Source organism: Trichoplusia ni, chromosome 9, assembly GCF_003590095.1.
Source record: "Trichoplusia ni isolate ovarian cell line Hi5 chromosome 9, tn1, whole genome shotgun sequence".
NCBI lineage: Eukaryota > Metazoa > Arthropoda > Insecta > Lepidoptera > Noctuidae > Trichoplusia > Trichoplusia ni.
The window spans coordinates 11,859,881-11,882,679 of record NC_039486.1 but is presented as its reverse complement, the minus strand read 5'-3'; the positions used below and the strand labels follow the sequence as shown (position 1 = coordinate 11,882,679).

The 22,799-nt window shown below is 34.3% G+C and overlaps 1 protein-coding gene across 1 annotated transcript in view; it reads left to right on the top strand.

Moving 5' to 3' along the window:
* The first annotated feature begins 564 nt into the window (after positions 1 to 564).
* LOC113497315 (neuropeptide CCHamide-1 receptor-like) overlaps positions 565 to 22,799 on the top strand; it is a 193,934-nt gene continuing 171,699 nt past the window's right edge. Inside the window, exon 1 of the mRNA XM_026876822.1 lies at positions 565 to 821. The gene's annotated coding sequence lies outside the window, so the exon portion shown is untranslated. The remainder of the gene's footprint in view (positions 822 to 22,799) is intronic.

Genomic DNA, 22,799 nt, shown 5'->3' with positions numbered 1-22,799 from the left:
GATATCATAGTACTTAGTATTCTTAATCTATCAATCAATTTTACAAGGTAAACAGTCTGTTTTTTTTTATGAAATGTAATTTCTATTAGATCGAATAGAAGTTCAGTTCAAATAGAACTCTGAAAAAGTACCAGTAAACTATAACCTTTTTGCACCAACTAAGAACTGGCCATAAATATTTTTTTAAAGTAGTTCATTAATTACTATAAAAAAGATAACTTCTAAATTCAAACAACACATTTTCAAAGGTTTTAATATCACGTAGAGCGCTTCTAACGTGTTATAAGTAGCTAGGAAAGCTCGCACGCTCGAACATTCGTAGCAAAGTGGTGTCGGCGCTACGAGTCTACAGTCGAATAGAGGCGACCGCGAGCGTCGGACCGAACGCCCGCCGACCGTCTAAGTTCACGCGTCGAACTCATTTGTCACAATACATTCGATTAAAAAAAAAGTTCGAAACAAAATCGAAACTCCTTTTGACAGTTCCGTTTTTTAAATTAAGTGTAAGTTTTTATTTGTTTAAGTTTCGTTTTTTGTTTGAAAGTTTTTATAATAATTTAAAAATTGATACAGAGTGAAAATGAAATGTTTTCTTCCAACTGTGGCAGTTTAAGTGAATGACAAAATGGTGTTTAAAATTTAGAAATAAATTATTATAATTTTAATCAAGATTAACCTAATGGAGTGTGTTAATTAACGTAAAATACCGAAACAAATTAAATAAATAATATTAGTGAGGGGAAAAGTTCTGGATTTGGATCAAGACCCCAGTTTGTGAACTTGAAAGTGATCAAAAAGTTTTGAACAGCAACTCTTGACAAGTAAGTAATTAAAAAGTATAACTGTTGCTGTCAATAGCCAAAGTTCCTTCTTTACGGTGAGAAAATGTAATAACGAATAAGTTTTATGATCAGACTTCTTAGGAATAGGCTTTGGGCGATCTTATTAAATACGAAACATAAAATACATAGTTTAATACTCACATTTCGTGATTTTGGAAACGGTAACTCTATACTTATTGGAATTATTGATTAAATTCGTCATAAAAATTTGACACGACAAAGCAGGTAAGTGTGTGTCTTATTCGCATTATTATTTAAATAGAAGTTGAAATCAGCACAGAAAGACAATGGAAGCACGAATATAGTATTAGATTCCGTAATAGTGTGATATTTAATTTAATATAATTTTGTACGCATATTTTCAATATGGCAACTATTTTCAATTTTGTAATAGTGTTCACTTTAAATAACAATGTTTATCAAAGTTAGCTTCAATGGTATTCATATAAGTCTAATCAAAATAGAAGCTTAGTTTGTAAAGCACTTTTAGAACTTTTTGATCCTAACATTAATTTATTGGGAGTGATTTTTTCTTTTTGTGTCTTAGTAATATAGAGCGTTACGCTCTATAATAGTGATGAATACGTAAGCACATCTCACTAGTTCATTTACTCTCAAACGCCTCGAACTACTATGATAAAAATGATAAAATCAATGTAAAGTAGCTAAAAATACGGATTACACATTATCCGCCTCTCTGAAATAAGAACCAAGCAAAGAAATCACAGAAATATCAATAAAAAGAATGAATAAATATAGAAAAAAATCAGAATGTTTCGTCCGATGATCTGTCGTTTCTGTATTGACATTAGACGGAACTTTTAATAAATATAACATGTTCGATTTTGTTATCAAGCTGGCAAACAAAGTCCTGATAAAATATTAATATTAAGCAATTTAATGAAACAAGACAAATTGAAATTTGTACATATTGGATATCTTTGTAATATCACGGGGTTTTTGAACTGGGATGTATTTGTTTTCGAGATTGAATAATTTATTATGGACTTTATTGTAATATGAAGTGTGTGCATATTGATTTGAATATAGGTTAACAATTTTAATGTTTTCATATTCGCCTTAGACTTCAGATAATTTCCGAAGTACAAATTATATGATCCACCAAGTATCTCGTTTAGAGTGCGGGTTGTCTGTTGATTGGTATAGATAATATTAAACCGAATAAAAAAATATGACTATAGGTAAAATGACACTTAGGAATAATAATCCTTTATGTACTTTAGTATAATTATAACTTACTAAAGCCTAGCATTAAGATTTATTTGCCTTAGCTTGACAGGTTTCTTTGAGTATAATATTGTCATTTACCCAATTATTTGTATTCTTTTTCTTAACGAACTCGGAAAAACATTATTGAATTGAGAGTTCACAACAGTGTTCAAAACAGCTTCACATATTCAGACTCATCTCTATTATTTTGTATCAAAAGAGTATCTGTTAGGTTCTCATTCCTCAATAAACATGAAAAGTACGTCCAATGGAAATCAGCTATATGACAAAACCAGGAACAGTTTTCAGAGTAAATTTTTATGTTTTTCTTGAAACAAAAATCGTGTACAAGTTTTACGTAAAAGTAACATTTCAACATTTATCTTTTTTCTTGTTGTTTGTGATAAATAAAATGGCCGGACAGCAACTTTCTTCCGCAAAAAAGAACGGGTCGGAATTTCTCCGCTTATGGAAAAGTAATTTATTTTTGCGTTCAGAGATAAACAGTGCTTAAACGGTAAACCCGTTTCTGTTTTAATTATTGTTATCAGCGGACTGAAGGTTTTTCAATTAAGTATACAAATTAAAAAAGTGGTAACCTGAGGCACTCCGAGCTTAGCATTTTCTTCCACATCGTCTCTGCAGTTAGCCTGTAAGCAGGCTGTGAATGCTTCACCGGATTAATTTATTTCTTTACAAGCCTCCAGCCAGAACAAAGATAAAAGCTAACTATACCAGCAACGTTCACTAAGAGCACCCCCTGCGGGTTTTTTGGAATCGACTTAGTGCGTTGGTAGCAATCTTATTAAGGCAAACAGAGCTGGATCTAAGATTCATTATTAAAGGGACTTTGTTTTATTATTTGTGTGACCGGTTTGGACAAGCTTGGACTCAGATCGGAGGAACCAAGCAAGTCTGTATATCGGCTTTACAATCCTTTATGCGGTGTGCAAAAAAGAACATTCTATCTATCTATGTATCTATTGGTGTTCATTGGCTAAAATTCTAGTTATAAGACTACAGCTTTCGTAATGGTGGGCGAATGGTATACATATAAAAGGCATGCCCAATGAAAGGAAATTTCAAATTATTATTCCTAAGATATTGCAAATGTGCCATCCTAGCGGACTGCCGCATTTGCTTGGCCCCTGGCATATACAGACGGTTTGATCTATTCTATTGACAGCTGTGACAGTGCTGTCTGTATATTCCACTTCTTGCCTTTTGTTTGATCGAAAAGATAAAAGAGATTGGTCGATTTGAACTATACTCTATACATCTCTATAGTCTAACTTCAAGTTGTTGGCTAAAAATCAGAAATAGTCAGAGACGTTTATTATTTGCAAAAGTTTCAGTTCTTTTTTACAAAGGCGGCTCCCTCACTAAGGTATTTATTAAAACAATCAGACTCAGGCATACACGCATTCCTGAATCACAAAAATGCTTGACCTACGCCAGGATCGAACCCGTGACACGTCGCGCTCTGTGGGTTTTTCGTCGTGACCTTAACCCCTCGGCTATCCTTTTAGTCGACTCGGCTAGCCTGTATATATTTGGCTTCATTTACTCTTGAAATCTTGATTCTAAACATCTCGCAAGATCTTAAACTTTTTGACCTTTAGACTTAATTTAAAATTTAAAGTTAGGTCGTTGTAATCTAGTCGCTGGCTTGTTTTATTTTTGTTAGAAATTAACCAGTTAGTTGTTGATGTGATGTAAAGATCACTTCTATGGATTTTAAACATTGTGTTTCATTAACTTTATTCAATCCCAGCAAGAAATGATCCGAATTCTATTAAGTACTCCTAATCCTAAAAATATTAAAAACGCGAAAGTTTGTATGTATGGATATATAGATTTGTTCGTTTGAACGCAAAAATCATTAAACGTGTTAAGACGAAACTTGGTACACAGATAGTTTATAACTAGGATTAACACATTGGATAGTTTAATCCAAATTTTGTGTGTCCGTGGAATTATTTTCGATTAGTCGCGGGCGGGCAACAGCTAGTTAATATATTTATGTTTATTATATTATACCTAATATATGCTGCAACCTGCTTATGGAAAAAATCGTGTACCTACTACCTAGCTGTGGGATAAATATACCACAACATGTCGCGGGTTCGATCCCCACGTAGTTCAAGAATTTGTGTGATCCACGAATGCTTGTCCTGAGTTTTTGTGCCATTGTGCATGTGTCTTGAATGTTTGTGGAAGCTCTCGCGGCCTAGGGATTATGTTCTTTAATGCGGGAGTCGTTTTAAAACATACAATGAAAAAAGACTCTTAATCAACAGAAAACACTCGTATAATAAATTGTCGTTTTAATGATGAAACTAAAACGAGTATTGCTATTTACATTTGGCATTCTATTCTATCTATTTTCTATCTATCGTGTCTGACGGCACTTGGGACTTACTTATGACTAGAAACATTTTGCCAGTCAGCATGTTCTGACTAATTGTCTAGGGCGTGCCTTTGCTACCGATTGCGATATGGGGAACCAGGTTATTTTCTTTGCAAAAATAGACTGAATAGCTGTCACTTTACAGAAATTAATTGTCAGTCAAAGCTGTGTCGTTAATAGGATTATTAATTGTGCATAGCATTTGTTACATGGGTAAAGTGTAGTGTGTTCTTATGTTGTGGTTTTGACTCAAATCTGACTTTCAATTTAGTATTAATTACTAGCGTTTTCATGTTTTTTTATGCAAATAAAAGAAATAATGTTTAATGTTTTGCTAACATTAGGTCCCTTATCTTCTTCTTCTTCACTCGGATAATGCTTAGGGAGCGATTCGATTTTAGAACAGCCAGCTACGTTATTATAATTATGAGAGGCTTTTCTCTTGCTTTCAAAATTAAATGAATTCTTTTAATAACGTGAAGATTTGTAATTTGCTTTCCGGTGTAGGTATAAGATTTTTTTGTTTCCTTTGGTCAGCTGTAAGTCCTCAATGTACCTAACAAATAAGTAAACATGAGGATCAAATATAAGAAGTACAGGAAGAGAATATTTTACTAAGCGTCCTTATAAAAAAAACGAGCATTCATCACCTCACTTATTAACTTCTGGGTATCTGACCAACTTTTAAAATCCAGATTCCCCCAATAAGTTTACCTTCTCCGATCATCACACAAAAGATTACAGAAAGTATTATCCGTATAACACAAAACGATTCGGAACGAGTAAAAGCCATCACTTTCGTAACAAAACAAACAGTGGCTTGCGTGGATTGATACGTTCAAAACAAGTCCGATTCATACTCAGCCAGTAGTTTAAGTGCTAAATTTAATGTAAACATTATCTCATACGAATTCCGTATTCTTGAGTGTTTTAACATATCGTAGTTAGATTTATTGAGTTGGGTTTGTCTTTTAAAGTTTGCTTGTATGTAGACTGTATAATATTCTTGTTGGTCTACCACCAGCTCTTAAAGTAATATTAGTTTCTTTGTCGGAGCTTCACAGTGCAATATACGGTGGAGAGCGGGATCTGTTGTCCTTGCCCGCAATAATAATATTATTTTAAAACGTTTTGGTAGGAACGGGCACTGGCAGCGAAAATAAATTTAATTTAAATAAAAACCATTTTTATCGTTGTGCTGAAAATCTTGAATTGTAGTTAGATTTAAAATAAACCCACAAACATTTTACACGACAGTTTCCGTGTGTACTTTGAAACAAGAAAAAAACTTTTTTTTTTTGGGTTCATGCATCATAATTATTTATTTAAAAATCTTCTATCACAGTGCTCCGGAACGGCAAGTTTAAGATATTGGAGATGTTTTAAATTATTTAGTTTATGGTACTACTATCGATTTTACCTCATTGATAAGGGTTCCAACCCAAACATTTTCTTTGACTATTTTGTATTACATCCAAACCAGAAATTCCCTAGAAATAATTAACATGGTTAATCAAACTTTGCCGAATCACCTAAGCTGTATAAAAACACTTAAAACACTTTTGCCATCATAACACGGCCATCGTTACGTCATGTGTTGTTCGTTCACTGCACCGGCTGCTAATTGTTTATGATGGTGCTTGATAGACGTCAAATGTCAAAGCAAGTTCAAGCCTACTCCAAGTTTCCATTAAGCATTCTGTAGCATCGCTACTGCCAGCGAGTTTCCTTCGAACGGGCGAGATTGATTGGCGTTTGTTTACACAGACCAACAAAGGACTGAGTTATGGCTACACGTTACCTGAATTTGGTTCATTTTCCGATATATTTCCACCTCTAATGGTACCATGATTCAATAGATAGAACCGGTCAAGTCCGTATCGATATTTATCCGATTCTGTAAATTGGTGGTTCCCATAAATCATACGGGGTGTTGTTATTGGAATCTGCGATCGTTTTGTTCTTGATTTCGAAGTAAAATGTGGGTACATAGATTTCTTTGCTCTGGTATATATGTGTAAGTATGCATTTTGCGGTTGCTTATTAGTAGGTTCGATCCCACGTTCGATTCCCACGGGAAACTAGCAATGTGACTTTTTAAGGGATAGTTTTTTTTTATATTTGTAACAGTAAAGGAAAACATCGTGTGAAAATCTGGATTACAAATATTACACTCTCAAATCGCTAACCCACCGTGAGCTAATATCTCACTGTATCCTAATTTACCTGTTAAACCTTTCCTTGATGATGTTGCAGCGCTAAAGATCCAAGTTTGAACGTATACCTCATTCGAAATCTCGACACGCGGTTTAAATTGAAAACCGGTCAAGTGCGAGTCCGACTCACAACTCTGAAGGTGTAAAATAGCATACAAGGTTATAGAAAAATCAATTTTGCAAAAAATATGGTCAATTATCAAATGCATTATTGTAACAAACCTTCCTATATATGTGTTATTTATTGTTAAAATGACAACGATGATATAAAATGTGGTAAAAATTTCAATTGTGTAGGCATGTTTTGATAATAGTTAGTGTTGACAAATAGACGGCAGACAGCAAAGCCTTAAAAGGTTCCGTCTTCACTCTTGTAGACCCCGGATGAATTTTCCGGATGGGTCATCATCAAATGACTGCTTCAGGGTTGAGTTGGGTTGAGCGGAAGCGAGTGTCAAACTTCTACTGATTAAAATCCATCCATGTTTCTTCCTTTACCCTTCGTTTACCGGGGCTAAGGGAACCCTTTCGGACAATCCCGCTGCCCCGATAGACATCAGTCCCACTGGGCTAGACAGAAACATTACAGAACCCTAGAAATGAAAAAAGCTCAGCAAAAAACAATTGAACACCGCTTCAATTAATTAAAAAAGGAGCTTTTGTCAGAATTAGTAGCAAGAACTTAATCTGATTTAGTCCTTTTAGCTATTTATTAAGGCTGTATTGACACCAAAGGGTAATTTTCGTTCAGGGACAATTTCTGCGTATTTCCACACGTATTTAATAAACCCACGTACACACGATTTATAGTAAGAGTAAGGTTAACTACCTAATTGTAATACAATACGTCTAATAAGAAGATTGTAAATATCACTTAGTTTCGTAATGCTAGTCTTGTTGTTTTTTTTTCGATTTTCTTGAATAGATTTGTCTTAATAGAAAAACTATTAACTAATTGGAGAGGGACATTTAATAGCCTTCATCTCATTAGCATAATTTCATGAAGACTAAAGTTTGTAAGACTTCTCGCTACCGTAGCTGGACCAATTTCGATGAAATTTAATTAGAAGTTAGCTGACGCCCTGGATAATAATACTTTTTGTTTGTCTGCGGAAGGATAAGGACGATTATGTTTAGCCATGCACAGTAAAACGGCATGCAAAATATATTGATTAGAATCTAAATTTCACAGAACAAATAATCATATATTATAAAACAAGTTTACCTACAATTATCATCTAATTTGACATGGTACTCTTAATTCCTTAACGTTTCATCAGCGCTTTTCATCTTTCTCTATCGTGGGCTATCTCTTTTACTTCCCTTTATCTTCTAATTTCTGCCTTTTCCACCCTTGGTCTATGCACTCCCATCTTAGCCTCCCTGCCACTTCTAGACTCTATCTGTTCTTCCAATATAATTTTCATATACCTAGTTTCATGGCGACTAAGCTGATCAATCATCTACCGTAGTAATTGTAAACTGGACATCTACCATCATCTCAACATTCATCATTATCATTACCATACGTCATCATCATTACCTGTCCCTGTTGTGACAGTGACACACGCCGTACGTTGTCTCACTACCCCAATACCAATAGTAGAGTAAACACCACTACTTACTTACACGTGATGAGCTCGTAACTTTAATACATCACGTGACCTAGTTGGAGGGTGTCACGTGGTTTTCCGAGAAACTGGGCTCGATTTTCGGGAACAGACCAAAGTCTGATTGAGTACGATTTAAGTGGGACATCCCGAAGTCAAACGTGACAAATTTAAGTTTACGATACAGTTATAGTACGATATAGTATCTCATATTGACCATTGTTGTATGAGGTCTGTTTACAGAAAAAATGGGAATATGCATTATTAGCTCTTGTCCGCGGGATACAAATACGGATACGGATACAAATCGAAAATGATCCCAGAGGAACATACAATTGGGGTAAAAACTATCTTCAAGTTTCTTCTCAATCTGTTCATTGGTTTTTGCGTGAAAGAGGAACAAACATCCATACATCCACAAACTTTGCATTTGTAGTAATAATATTAGTAGGTTAAAATATTTGTATTGTAACAAAAGTGTTTCGAGTTTTGTTTTAGTGCGTTATTATTTCAGCATATAGACGGTAAAAAGATAACATCAGCATTCGTGTAGCTACCTAATAATTTAGTTTAAATAACTTTTAGAATAGACCTCCTGAAAGAATCAGATAAGGGGTCTATTATGTAAGTAATTCCAGTACAAAATACGATTGCAAAATATATATTTTTTTTAATAATTCTAATTTAATATACCTATTTGTATTTACCGTGAGGTAGTTGCTTTAGACCTATATACTCTTCTACAACTAAAGTAAACGGGATGAAATGTAGGAGTAATTTACAAATGGCTCGACTTTCCTTGGTTGCCATATTTGCAAGTGAATCTCTAATATTTGTATTATGAGGATTCTATGAACTAAAGAGATTATAGGAGATAACCCTATCTAGAAAATGGAATTTCAGACTTTAACAGGGCTTGTCAATACATTTGCCTTTCTTCGAGTAGGTATATATGTATTATTATTAATCACTGTAATATTAAAATGCGAAAGTATATAAGTATGTTTGTTTCCTCTTCACGCCAGTTCTGATGAAATTTGGTATAGAAAAATCCATACCGTTGATGATTTTTTATCGCCGACGTCCAGGTTAACACACCGCGCGGTCATAATTAGTATGATTATGAAATGATTTTTTCATGTTTGCAATTCCATACATACATTTACCATTCTAACATTAAATGTTTCAATGTTTCAAAACACGTTTGATTAATTTCGACTACGGTCTAATGTTTTATGAACTCCCAAATAAAATTATCCTCTTATTAAAATATTATAATATTGGGAAGCTATATAGTTACATGTTTTCAATAACATTGTACATTTTACCAATAATACAATACAATATCTACTTTACAAACTGAAAACTGAAATACCAGTGGAAAAGCAAATCGGTACAACTACCAAAATGGTGAAGTCACGTGCCCAATTTGCGCGCGAATTTTCTTTCTAGAAGATTCAGTAGCCGTTGTTCTGTTCGAGGGCGCATAAGCGTCGTCTACCTTAAGTAAAGTAGTCGCTGTGGCCGAAATCGGCTGGAAACTCATCGATAAAATCATTCCAAAACAACTTTTGATTGTTGGATCTTCATGTCATCCTCGTGTGATCAAAGAGAGAGTACCTTTGAGCACAGGAGGTGGATCCTAGACAAAGTTACAATGCCTCTGTGTGTTGGACCTAAATCTCTATGTCAAGCAATTTGAAAGCCCTGCTAAACTAGAAGACAGATTGAAAACAAAAGGGGACTGGGACATTGCTGTCATATAAAAACATTTTATGACCATAAATTAACATAACAATCGTTGCCTAACTTCGATCTTAATTTTTAGTCCTTTTTTAGCTGTAACATAAATTCATCCTTGAGAATTACAATTGACTAACTGTCACAGTTCATGAGATACAGCTGGATTATAGACGGACAGACAGACGGACAGACAGACGGACAGATAGACAGACAGACAGAAGAGCCTTAGCAATAGGTTTCCGTTTTATTCTTTGGGTACGGACCCCTAAAATTAATCTAATAGCTCTCCGTATAATACCTGAAAATGTCTATTGATTACATTTTTAGCCCTTAAAATATATCTTAAAGTTATTTGGTAGCATGATTGGCTCGAAGATCTCAATTAAAGCCTAACTCAATTCTAAATTACTAAATAACACAGTAGTAAATGTGATTCTTCAATCATTTTCTTAATTAATGAAAATCATTTTAATTTTCTTGTTAACTTTGATATTACTCTCATTAAGCTGAAATCTCGAGAACATTTCTAAAAAATAACATTGTGTACACTTTTTCTTTGAACTTACTAGATTGGTAGACTGTCACAGTAGTTACTGCCCCTAGTCTAGATAAATTACACTTCATCGAAGTATCTCAATAGACTCTGGACCCAATTATATTTACATAAATAAGTAAAGTATTAATAATAATATGTTAAGCTACTTACGGATAGTCTCAGAGATGTTTGGTGGTAGAATGATGTTAAAGGAAGTCTCCAATCTTTCTCTCTCCTTCTCCTCTGCAATCCTTCTCGTTCTAACTCTTTCCCTCATCAATACATCCGTTTTCTTACTGACTTAACATGAACCACCGTCGTGAAAGTCTCGTGCATTCTGCTCATCTCAAGCTAAGCCACTAGATTCCTACCTTCAGCTTGAACTCTAACTCCAGGATATTTATAAATCACACAAATCAAAAATAACTATTAATAAAAAACACAAGAATCAGCTGATATTTGTAAAGGGAGAAAGATTCATCATTGGCCTAGCGTTTTCCCAACTATGTTGGGGTCGGCTACCAGCCTAACCGGTTTCAGCTAAGTACCATTGTTTTACAAGGAGCGACTGCCTATCTGACCTCCTCAACCCAGTTACCTGGGCAACACGATACCCCTTGGTTAGACTGGTTGTCAGACTTTTTTTTAAGCTTCTGACTACCTGTAACGACTGACAAAGATGTAGGAATAACCTAACCCCGTGCCTTCCGAAACACGGAGGAAAAGGGAGAAAGATTACATCACCAAAATAATCTTCCTCTAATTAGTCAATGGTATATTTCCATGAACAGAAACCTTAACTGATTATGCTGATGTGTTTGATGATCCATTCACACCTGTGTTAATGATAGAATCTCACTAGTATGCGATATTACGCGATAATTGATCCAAATCCGCTTTTCAAGGTCAAGCCATATAAAGCTAAGTTTAGTGATTAGGATTCCGTATGTTAAAGGTTTAACTATACAGTGGGTTAGCGAATTGGGGTCGTAAATGTTTACCATTTTGGTTTGCTGAGGGCTGTTAGATGTTATTGAAGTCAATTTACTAATGCGGTTGTCTGCACGAAGGTGCCCTATACAGCAATGTAATAAACACCAACGTCCTTGACTGATGACGTGCGTCTATCAAAAGATGAAAGATCTTTAATAGAAATTTTAGTAGCAACACACGTTTGCATGCAACCAAAGCCATTAACTTTTTCATTGGTTGTGTCTGTCTAGTAGTTTTCTTTGCTGAAGTGTTTTTGAAAGCATCGTGCTACTCAAGACTTTAGACTGATAACGCTGAAAACAAGTCTGATTTAAAAATAAATGTATTATCTTTTTCTTATTTATTAAAAAAACCTGATCCAAATTTAAACATTTTTTTATGGAACCAAATGACAGCTATTTTATGTTAGATGAAAAAAGAAAAACAAAATCGTTTTGTCCAGTCCGAGTTCTGAGAACAGAGACAGAAGAGAAAATACACACGAACTGAAAACCTCTTCTTTTTTGAAGTCTTTTGAAAACCACAGCTTGTTGGCTTTTTGCAGCTCAAAAGCCAGTTTTGCTAAATACTCAGAAAGAGCCAAAGGCCCTCGTGCCATCTCTTTCGTTCCACTTTATTTATTCTACTGTCCATTTTAAGCAGCATTGATTGGTTAAATGTTCCAATGAAACATTATTTTATTTTAAACAGTTTTCATCCCAATCAATCAAAATTTATAAACGAATCCTAAGGGTACAAAACTTATTTTACAGACCATTGATGTTTTTTAGTCTTTGAATTATCTGTGATGGCTGTAACAAAGTAGTTTTATATTATTTTCAAAAACAAAACTATTTTTATGTTTCTGAACTGGAGTATTATGGAAACTTCTTTATTCGGGTTCAATGTCCTCATAAAGTTAAGTATTAGATATTTGTTTCTAAATTTTAAAACTAATCTACTTTCCGTATTTCGTTCATACGATATTACAATGTTTCAAGTTAAGACAAGATAAACAATATTAAAGAAAAATTTGGAAACAGTCTATAAAAACACCTGCGATGTTACTATTAGTTGTAAAAAGAAACTTATGTTAAAACTAAGTTCATTTTTTTGGTTTGGTACCCAAATGGTGAAAATGGAACCCTATAAACGCTCTTCCGTCCGTCAGTTCGTCCGTCACCAGGCTATCTCATGGACTGTGACAGCAATAGATACAGATAACACAATGTTTTTGATGCCGCTATAACAACAAATAATATTTTTCTTTACAAATTTATTTATTAAGCCTATTTGTACACGCACAATGGCATGTCTGACTTGCACTTGTCCAGATTTTGAACAAATCTTTTTATTTTTTAACAAATATACATAAAATTAATACAGTCTTTCTATTTCAAATGCAGTAATATTTAATCATGAGGCATTTTCCGATCTATTTACGATGCTAATGTATTCCCTTAGCACTTAAATTCAACTTTTTTACTAAATCTAAAGTCTCTCTTTTCTTCAAAATCTTATTTCTGCAGATCAAATAAAAAAATATCCATAAATCAAAGAAAGTTTTCTCCAGATTATCTTGAAGAAGCACGTATACAACATTTAAATGATTTATTTTTGTTTTCTTTTAAAAAATACCTCTCAATTAATCCTTTTCTAAATTAATCGTTTGGCAGGGGTTTCACAAACATTCAAATCACGTGCAGTCACCCAGATTCAGAACAAGAATTCTTGGATCACACGAATGCTTGTCCTGCGTCAATACTACGTCGCGATTGAACCCGCAACGCGTCGCGTACAGTGGGTTTGGCGTGGTGACCATACCTTAAACATTTAATTTAGATAAAATAATTGTGATGTTTATTTTTACTCAGCTGTTCCAATATCAAAGAACAAAATGTTCAAATAGATCTTGTAGACAAATTCACTGAATCCTGAAGTTAATATTTACTGATGAACTGAAATTGGCTATAAATATACCCTTTTAATTAGGACCCGATCTCTGATGGCCATTCATTGTGGAGTTCAAAAGCCTCTGTCTTTTTGCTAATCAATATAATTTAAGAGATAAAAATTAGATTTGTGTAGGGTGATGTTAGGAAGCCGTGTTTTGATTAAACATCTTTTTTAATCAATCTTTCGTATATAAATACTTTTAGCTTCTTGAGTTAAATGTGTTTGACGGTGTATTGTCCGTCAGTCCCTCGACAGAAGTTTAGTATATGTATGTTGATCGGCCTTAAACGGTGATAGAAAATACTGCCAAGTCAGTGGTCCAAATTCGGCAAGGCAGTAAAAATTTCTTCACTTAATCATCACTTGTTAGGTACATAAGAAAAGGACGAATAGTTCAAAACTCTGACCAAAAGATGTCTGGCTGTAAAAAAGAGATCAAGTTTGAAACAAAACTGAGAGACTTGATTTGTTGGTCACAAAAGACGTTATACGACCAACTAAGCTAATTGAAGAACAGAAACAAGGAATAGGTTACAACTGCACGGAATTAGGTTGTGGAGCATGCTACAAACTTTCGTAATAAACAAATGAAATTGGTCTTGAAGTAAACTAAAATAAACTACCTTTGTTTTATCTAGATTCAAGTGATTGTGTCTTACGACTTCAAAAGGACTTTCATAATGGACCGTTTACTGATTGTTTAAGCCGAACGCGAGATAATCGCGGACAAACATACATATATACAAACCATTAAATTGAGAACATCCTTTTTTTGAAGTCGCTTAAAATCATCAAATAGTCTCCACTTTTAAATCAATTAATCTTAGTTCCACCTTTCCATCCACACCCAAACTTTAAACAAATGCTAAGTACGTGTTAGAAAGGCAAAGTTCCAAATGATTACAACCCTGGTCTTACCCGAGTTTCATACCAATAAATAATGGAATAAAGGGAATAAAACTGTACCAGATGCGATTGAAATTCATGACAGCTTGTAATAAATGCGTGTGAGATTCCTACGAGTTCATATGTTCCTTTAAAGTGGGTTCTGCTGGCGCGACACGACTTCTTAGATCGTCACGTATAGCCTTACGATGTTCGGAGTGTATTACAGCATTTTTGGAATAAGAATTCATAAGCGAAGGTTGACGGAAATGTACGAAGATTTACGAAGTAGGTTAAATTTTATTATATGCCATTTCTTTGAGGTTTCGTAGAAAATGGGTAAAAAGAGAACAATACGAAAGTTTAATTGTATGTTCGTTTGATCGCCTCCGTTCGTTTGTCACCAGGCTGAATCTCATGAACCGTTGTTATAACTTGAGAGTTGACATTTTGACAGGTTGTGTGTTTTTGTTGCCGCTAAAACAAACAATATAAATTTAAATCGCGGATAAGTATATTATAGATATGTGATACTGTATGGATCAGTGACCAGTTTTAAAGTACAGAACTATCAAGTAACGACATATCGATTCAAGTCCGAGTTGCACTTGACCGGTCTTTATAAAAATTCGAAATTCTGTCTAATATTGTATTAAGCATAGCAAGAGCCGTTATCTCCGTAGTTGAAACGCTACCCTGCCACTGAAATTTAGTCAGTCTGACCTTTGCCCACCTAGCAGGTCAACAGTTTAGACTTAAAATAAATGAAATTGTCCTGAATAGGCTTTTCAAAACTTACAAAAAAAAATGTTTACTTACTAAATAACATTGCTTTTTAGAACAAACAATAAACATAAACAACGTTTCCTGTTTACACATTTTATTGCCAAACGCGGCTCGTAATTGGCGATTTCGCATTTATTTTTGGGTAGGAATGTGTATGAAAATGCTAAGATTTTCAATAACAACTCTTAGGTTTCGCCAAATTTACTTTTTTATCGTAGAAACAAAACATTATCTAGCAAGGCCACTCGAGGTTATTTTTTTCGCTTCAATTTACATAATAAACTCTGGGAAGTGGATTTTTCTGAGGCTATAATCTGACGCGTCGAATAGAGTTTCTCTTTCGTTCTTAAAAACTCCTATATCTTTGAACTACACTTTTTTAGCTTTTGCTCGTTTGCGTAGATCTTGGCTATTGTACTTAAAGTACTTCAAGTCATGAAGTTCGTTAGACAGGTACTTTAAAAATAATTACATTAAAAACAAAAGACGAAGGAATAGCCCGTTAAAGATGGTCAAATGTAAAAAGGGCAGGGGTAATCACGTCACTCGTCGGTAAAAAGTGTACGAAGAAGTGACGTCATCCGAGATTTTGATTCACTATAATAATACTTATCCGATATCTTTCGGAAATGTATTTATCGGACTTTTTAGATATGATTTTAATTGGCCAGCAATTATAAAATGCAACATTTAAGTACTCTACCATTATCCCTTTATGAATAAAACCTGTTCAGAATGTCAGATGCTTGTCAGTTGAACAAATACTATTGTTTTTCCGTTTAAATGTTTTCCTGTATTTGACACGTATTTTTGTTAGTACCTAATTGTTTATTATGAATACTTATTATAAGTAGCACAGAGAGGGCCTTCCACCTCTTAGAATGTGTGTGTGTTTCATCATCATTCATTCCCCTGCCCTTATCCCAATTATTTTATTTGGGGTCGGCGCAACATGTCATCTTCTTCCATACCTTCCTATCGGCCGTCATCTCACAAGAAACACTCTTTACAGCCATATCGTCTTTCACACACACGTGTGTGTTTCTTTTTTCTAAAAAACGACTCGCGCATCAAGGATTTTAATCCTTCCTATCCTAAAACACCCATAATCAGAACAAGCATTCACCGATCACACAAATGCTTGTCCTACGCGGGGATCGAACTCGCGACACGACGCGCACAGTGGGTTTAGCGTCAACAACTCAAGGAAGGAGTTGAAATTGTCAAAATGAGTTGCTCTACAACCTGTGGAGCGCTATCTTGCTCCCAGAATTATAAAAGTCTTACTTTGTGGGGTAGACCTTGGCTCCTGAAAGTTACTGTTATTGAAGAAATGGCTTTCTTCATCTTAAATATGTCTTCCAATTCTTTATGTGCCTGCTTAAGAAAAAATTAACAATTTAATAATAGAAATTTTAAATATATGTGGGTGTGTTTTTTTGTACGAAGATAGAGTAAATAAATGTCAGTACTTTGTTTTAAATCATTTTTATTTTGACATGATTTGTAGTTAGAGAATTTAACTGCATATGTTAGCGGTTGGAACATTTATTCATATTTATTTGTCATCGGTGGATTATAATCAGCGTTTTCAGGAAAATTCTTGGTTGGTATATATTAAATGGTGGCTCACCAAATAAGCGAAACTAAATAGTATTTAATAATTTAATTTAACATCATAATATTACAATTAAATAGAAACCAGTTGAATGCTAGTCGGCCTCGCGCCACGAAGGGCTTCATATATTTTTAAGATTATTAAAAAGGTGAAACGAACTGAAGTGACGAAGTGAAGTGTACTTCATTTGCCAGTAATAAATGTAATCTTTAGCGACATTACACAAGATATCATTTCTATTTGCAATTTTCTTCGTTAAACTTTTTTATAAACCACTTTGACAGACAAATTAGTTTTACTGTCAAATTTCTTATTATGTTTATTTTTTGTCCACTGCAACATGTAAATAAAAACAAAAATTTCCTTGTCCGAATTTCGGATCACAAAGAAAAATTAATTTTCCGGGTATTTTTCATTCAACATTGAATAGCTCAATCATTGGGCTGTTTTCCTCAACATCTGTTTCTCCGTCTTAGAAAACAATTTGATGAATTTTGTAATAAGTTTTGTTGTAAACTTCTGGTTTGACAACTTTTCCATTGATTAAATCTGCTCTTTGTTTTGTTCACTTTCATTTACTTGTAAATTATTTTGGCAATAAATTGACTGTGTCATTTATTTAAAATTATTCTTAGCGGATTATATTTGGAATTAAACCTGTTTCAATAAAAGAGAAGTTCATTATTTACTGGAACAGCTGCGATAAATAAAAACCAAAGAAGAGCTGCTCTGCATTAGATAGAACACATGTAGTAACCAATTCCTTCAATCCAGTCAGACCGGCTGTTACTAAATATTCATTAAACTTAAACGAGATAAATAATTGCATTGATTTTCATATACTGATCATATGGTCTTAAACACGGTCGCGGTGGAGTTACTATCTGCGCAAGATGGCTGGCCTGGACGTGAGGGGCTGGATGCGAGTAGCCAAAGATAGATCTCGTTGGCGTACAATTGGGGAGACCTATGTCCAGCAGTGGATGAATATGGGCTGATGATGTTGATAATGGTCTGAAGAGTTGAAATAGAAATTTTGTGTGTTTGTTTAATTAAGGATTTGCTGTCTCTCCGTCTATCCGTCCGTCAACTGTTTTAACCGTCATAGAAGATATAAATCTTCTTAAACCTATCTAGTAATTTAAGATAATAATAAAGATGATTATTCTTTTGTTTTATCCGTATCTCTAATATAGAAGTAAATACCATTATTTTCTCATGACCTGTCATCTGAAACAGGCATTACATGAGAATGTTAAAACGTTTTAGCATCAGTGTCGCTCGACAAACGCTTTAAAAAACTACCTTTCATATATAGTCAAGTAGTCTAGACTACTGTAAACATACAGAGCTTGTTTATTATTTAATCAAGAGCTTCAAATGTTCAAATTAACATTCATATGTTTAATTCTCTGGAATTCTCTGGAAAATTCTCCTTTGTGTGGCACGACGATGGTGAGACAAATATGAAACACTTAGGTATTGTACCGACAAGACAGCATTAAAAGACTTGTTTACAAATATCATTCATTAATTCATTGGCTTAGCCTTTTCTCAACTATGTTAGGGTCGGCTCCCAGTCTAACCAGATTCAGCCAAGTACCAGTGTTTTACAAGGAGCGACTGCCTATCTGACCTCCTCAACCCAGTTACCTGGGCAACACGATGTCCCTTGGTTAGACTGGTTGTCAGACTTTTCAATCTTCTGACTACTTGTAACGACTGTCAAAGATGTCTTGTTTATAAATAAAAAAACTTACTACATAAATGGATGTGAAATTTGCAATAGTATTCTACATATAAAGTCCCTTTATTTGATACCTATTCTAGGTACCTACTAGGATATAATGAAGAGATATATACCTCCAAATTTTTTGGAGCTTGCCTAAGATCACACCTGGGTTATTTATCATGCCACGAATGCTTATCTTGAATCTGGGTGTATTTGTGCATGTGACTTAAATATTCGTGAAACTCGCGACGCAAGGATTAAATTCTTTCGTGCGGGAATCGTTGTTTCTAAACAAAACAAACAAAGTTGCAATAACTAGAGCCAGTAGGCCTCCAGACCAACTTTGTTGGCTGTTCTACTCATTGGTATTCTGACCGTTCGCATCGTGGAGGACGGAGAAGACGCAATTGGTAACTTTCTTCAGTATTTCCCTAATCACTTAATCTCCGCGGCCACAGGAGTTATATTTTTTTAGTATTTATAGATCACTTTTTATAGGAAACCAGCAGTTAAAACAAATACAAAATGTATTGCATTTGCTCCTGAACAAAAATAAATTCTGTTGGAAATTCTTTAAATTTAAAATGTATTCTTCAAGTCATCCTTGTTGTCATGGCAAATATTTAAGTAGATAAGTTGTTTAACACTTCAATAAAGTGAGTTTTACCTAAAAAACGTTTTCATAGCATTGATTCAGCTGACTCAGCAATTCAACTAACTTGGGACAGGTCAGAGAAATATTCAAAAGAACGCCCGACTATTCTAGTACTTTTGAATATTATTATTCTACTATCCTAGTTCGTTTTCGGATTTGGTTTTCTTATTAAAAGCAGAAAAACTAGATTGTTCTTTTAGTGGTTCGTTTCTCACTCAAGAAAAATATTTGTATGCTGAGCACTCGAATCATTTGTTCTGAGATTTCGTGTAATTTATCTGTCATTTAAAGGAACAGGATTGTATTGTGTTAACCGTTGTTGAATATTACATATTGAATAAATTTAAGAGAATTCACACACAAAACAGTCTGAATATTGTGAAAATAGTAAAAAAATGAATTTTAAAAATATTCCAACAAAACCGAAACCACGTGTGAACCAGCCGCAACGTTGCAAATCCGATTACACAACTAAATTTAAAAAGAAAATAACAAATCAATACCTATTTTATACGATGCGTATTTTCACACAATCCCTAGAAACTGTGTAATGAAACTTTAATATTATCATGCGAAAATATTGTATCAACAATCCCTTTGTATATACATACCTCTTCACATTCTTAAATAAACAATTTAGGAAATATTTTCTATATTGACTCACGGATAATCTGTTTGACAATATATTTGAGTAAACAGTCGAAGGATGGTAGCCTGTATTTGTGTAACGTTACATTGGTTTGATTGAATGCTTTCGTAAAGGAAAATTGTGTATTTTGGGTCTATTTTTATGAGTTTTCATATTGAAGTATACATATATTTCAGACATATTTCTTAAAAAAATGCGATTCAGATCTACGACAATCAAGATTCCTATAAAAAATATGACCGTAGCAATTTTAGCTTCACGTATCTAAAGCCACCACAATTCGTGAGGTGCAGCATTATAACACATAGACGGAAAGACAGCGGAGTCTCGATATTATAATTTCGTTTGTACCCTTTGTGTAAGGAACACTAAAACAATGATTTAAAATTATGTTTTTCCCAGTAATAAGGCTCAATAATATACGGGAATATTTTGATCTTTTTGTAGAAACGAAGTAAAGCTTATATTTCAAACATAAACTTGAAATAGAAGCTAAGTAATGGCGCTTGTATAGCCATTGTACAAACACTTTTGTGAAACTCAGAAAATCTGTCGTTTATTCAAATATATTTTTACGTTCTTACATTTACCCTGTCCCTTCACTATTGCTTATCGGGTAGTAAAAAAGCTATTTGAAAGTTCATATGATCCCTTTCAGGAATAGATAGAAACGTAACGGTTTCTGCAAAGTATATAGAGCAAAGCTTTATAGCTTTTGAATAGTCTAAAAAAGTTCTAAGTACGTATGTTCAAGTAAATACATTTAATCTATTTTAGTAGTGTTTGATAAGATGCATATAAGTACTTTGTTAGTATCCAATCAAACACGTGGGTGACGTAGAAGCGTTCAATCGCACGTAGGTGGTACGTCATACGCTCACTTATAATACTGCGTCGCCTACACAAAGTTAATGATGCAACCACACAGGTCTATGGCATCGGTGTGATCATTAGAGCGACATTAAACATTGTTGAATTTCCTTTAATGTATAAATGGCTGGAGTTACGTCTCCGGCCTTTGTACGGGAATAAAGATAAAAGAGCCTCTCTTAAATTTCCCATTAACTCCTACAGCATCGTCTTATTTTTTTTAGTGATATAGCCTTCGTTAAATTTTACAAGGGTATTTACTTAAGCTTATAAGATTGAGTGATCATGTGGTTTCAATGCGGTAACTGTTTAGGCGTTAACATTAATAATAGACCTTCGAACCTCATTATATTATTGTATATTATATCTTATGAGAGCAGCTATAGACTTCAGCTTTCCTTATTTGTTTTTACATAAAATTGATGTTCTTGAAAGGCTAAAAAGCATTTTATTAAACGCCGTAATGATCTTGGATAGAATGTCTCGCAAAACTCGCACTACCATTAGAAGCTTGGACCTGTGACACCGCCACGTCAGCACATGAGTCCGAAAGTGAGATACGAAAAACCGGTGAAATGCTTGTCAGACCAGTGTTAGATTGTTTTCTACTATTAAAAGTGAAAAAGAACCTTTTATTGTAAACTAGCCCCTAATATTATTGTTTTCAATAAAATTCTGGTTCAGATGCTGCCGAAAATGTGCCAAACAGGTATAAAGAAAGCATGTCTAACTATTACTAAATCCTAAAAAAATAAACGTAAAGTAAATGGTAATCGGTGGTTTCCAGAATCCAGAAAGCCCCAAAGATTTGCTCTAAATTAAAACACACTTGTTAACCGAATGCCTAATCCAAAGCCTATTAATCCAACGCAACCAATAACAAATAGTAACATCCCAAAAGTTAGGTTAGGTTAACATCGCGCAACGTTTGCTAACAAAGAATTATGCTCGCAATCCATTCCCTATCTGATAGACACACAAACCACACTCATACGTATCCGATTGAGGAAAAAGGCAAGAAAACAAACTAGCATATCCTCCTTTCATGGGGCAAACCTCTACTACCAACTTCATAAAAAAGTTTAGGATATGCGGAACAGGAATGGCGAGATACACGGCGTAGAGCGGCGTCCCGCTTCCACTGCCTGGTCGTTGAGAGGTGGTAGAAGGCCGTGGTAAAAACTGACACGTTAGCTAAATGTATTCCTAAATTGTTACGCCCTTGGCCTCTTTGTAGCCTTAAGACGTTGCAAATGAGGTGCTATTTTTATTCTACGTATTAATAGAACTGAATTACACCGTAGAAGGTAATTTCTTTGTAATTTATGACAACAGGAATATATTTCTAGGAAGATGTTTTGTTTGTTTATTTCAACTGGTCGAACGGGAAAGATGGGATTGAGATTTTTTTTAGAGAGCCAGTCCTTCGACTTAAGGTTGAGGGTCTCGTATCTATTTCGGCTAAACAAACCGTATTACAACTCTTTAGCTATCACAATTCGTGAGATACAGCTTGAAATATGGATATACAGCGAGCGGAGCATCAGTCATAGGGTTCCGTTCGTACTCTTTGGGTACGGTACCATTTGATTAGCTACAGCTTGGGTCATGGAGAAAATACAGGTTTTTGTTTTATTTATAGATAAAAGGGTTTTTTTCAAAATTTCAAGCGTTATCATACCACCTAAATAATACTCTACCTGTAAATAGCGGCTTTTACAAATCATTTAGAAAATTATCCTTCTATTTTTACATTCTAACCACAATGACCCATTTACGAAATGTGATATTGTACTGCACCCCTAATTATAACATAGTATGGAAAGGTATAAATTCCGCCGCGTATGCACTTAGCCCCTTCAGGCATTCTGAAAGCGATATCTACACTATCACAAAGAGAATATTGGTTTAACAATGTATTGTTATTGCATTACTAAATTGCCAGTAGTTCGCATATGGACGCAGTACATAATTGCTACTCTTATAATTTAATAGATAACTTTGAAATATGTTTGTAGCCAAGAATAGTTCGTATTGACAGACAATTTAGACGATCAATTTCAAATTAGATTTGAAGTCAATTTCGTCAA